Source organism: Grampus griseus (genome assembly GCF_964374135.1).
Source record: "Grampus griseus genome assembly, chromosome: 7".
NCBI classification, from domain to species: Eukaryota; Metazoa; Chordata; class Mammalia; order Artiodactyla; family Delphinidae; genus Grampus; species Grampus griseus.
In genome coordinates this window covers 29740739-29743180 of record NC_139001.1, presented here as the reverse complement: position 1 = coordinate 29743180, position 2442 = coordinate 29740739, and positions in this window count along the sequence as shown.

Genomic DNA, 2442 nt, shown 5'->3' with positions numbered 1-2442 from the left:
TTACCCTGTTTTTCAATATCAACATATGCTTTTCAGTGTAAGTTATTTTAAAAAAATTAAGATGTCAATGATTTTGAATATCAATCATAGTTTGAATATCAGTCATAGGTAAGTCTTTAATCTTTAAAATTTTTCAGTAATAAAAACCATAAAACACTTTAAGCACAAGGGTATTTGGCTCTGAGATCTTTGTTCTCTTACAATCTAGATCTGAGGTCTAATCAAATTTCTCATTAACATTCTTGTCTCTTGGGCTAAATGAAATAAGCAACATACTGTGCAACTGTTAAGACATTTTAAAATACTGGTTATTAGAAAATTATTTGGGGATTACTGTTTTCTTTATCTTTTTATAAAAGGTGGCCATTATGTATACACACATACTTTTTTGGTTCCAAAATGTCTTTATCAAGGTTCATTTTTTTCACATGTACTTGTTTCCAAAAGTTGGGTCAATCACAAACCTAAGGTCTAGCTATGCTAAGGTAGGATTAACCTTACAAAATGTCTAAAAAATTGTCATACTCATGCGTGTCATTTATTTCTGCTTGAACTATTCCCCAGCCACACTGGGCCTTTGGTAACAGGGGTTTGTAATCACTTTGCTAGTGACATTTTAACAGTGGTCATGAATGACATTGTTAACATTAAAAAAAAACCCACCTCTTACCACTGCTTTTGTTGCTAAGCTGCTTTAGTTCTTCTCCCTGTGGGAGCTTGAATCGTGGTGGGGTAATTTGTTCCGGCAACAATAAAGCTGACAGTTTATATTAGCCAAAGCTTCATGTTGGCAAAAGAATTCACCTGTCCCCTTTTATGCACATCAATAGCTCTTACCCTCCTTCAGTACCCTTTCTATCACCAGCATATAGTTTTCCCTCTTCTGATTGCATTGCTTTTTGGTTTTGCTTTCAGAAGTAGTCTTTTTTAAGGGTTAGAATCCAACAGACTCAGTAAATCTTACTGTGACTAGTAAAAATTCCATCAAAATATGCAGAGCTCTGCAATAATAAATTAATCTTCACAATCCTGGTGGACAGTTTGTAGTAGCAGTATTCTGTTACTTAGGTTGACCTTGGACAAGTCATTTAATTCTCCAGTCTTAGGAAAGAAATACATTTCTTTAGGAAAACAGAAGCTAGAGGTTATATTAGGCATGACTTTCCCTCACAATCAATGGAATTGAGTTTTGTACTCAATTCACTTAGAAGGGGGACTTCAAGGGCTCCCATGGATGGTTAGTTGCAACCTCCTGAAACATCCCGCCAAGTTCTGAACACACATTTTCCTATAATGATGGTTCTCAGTCCCTAAGCACATTGAGCATTCACTGTGTCAGGAAATAGGCCAAGCATGTTTTAGAGGCTTTCTGACTTGCTCCTCATAACAACCCTATAAGGTTGGAGGTAGGTACAATTATTAGAACATTTATCCTCATTTTACAGATGAAGAAATAGTTAAATTTTTCCAAGTAATATTTCCAAAGTTGAACAAGATCTGACCTGGCAAGAAACAGTGTTTAAACAACTCAGCACCAAACAATAATAAATTATTGTATACTGAGTATTGTTAACAAGGTATAATACTTTTTATTGATGTATTCATTATAATACAATTCACAATAAATTTGGGGGGCATTCTGTATGAAGTTTAGGCTTTAAAATTTTTCCTGTATAAATATTCAATTCTTATAGTGGTCCACAAGGTTTTTTGAGGCAAAATGGGACAGTAAAAAATATCTCTAATTAAACATTCTTGCCTTTAGTCTTTAACTGGGTAACAATGGGCAAGTTATTTGATACTTCTTGGGTCTTAATACCAATTGTTAGCAGGGTTTTGTGAAAATTAGACACAATGTACTTAAAGCTTTAATGGCACGTATTAGAATATCTTTTCTAAATGGTATTATTTATTATTCCAGGGTCTTCCAGATTGCCGTCTTCACCTAAAAGGACTTGGCCTTGATCCTTTGTAGATTTCTCATTGTTGACTCCCTTGTTGCTTACAGTCAAAATTACATCAGCTGTTATTCTTCTCATCTATATGTATTTTTCTTCTATCTGGGTCTCTTCTTCAGAAAGTCTTGCAACCATCTTCAATGTTTATGGTCACAATAACCTTAATATTTAGCGTTAGGTGACTAATAGGCACCCATGGGACAGACTTTCATGTTTACTTTATGTAAAAACCAACAAATTTTATTGAGTACTACTTAGCCCAAACAAGGTATTCTTTACAGAATTCCAAGTTCAACACATGCTGCCTAGATGGCAGTCCTAGGATCCTGGACCATCTTAGTTATATATCACCTTTTCTCCATTTGAATGCAATATTCCCTCACCAAGAATCCTATGAAGTCTACACTCATTCATTGAAGAGTACTGTGCAAAACACAAAACTGAAAGTGTTTGCCCCCTTGAGGTCAGCAACAGTGCTAAGGGA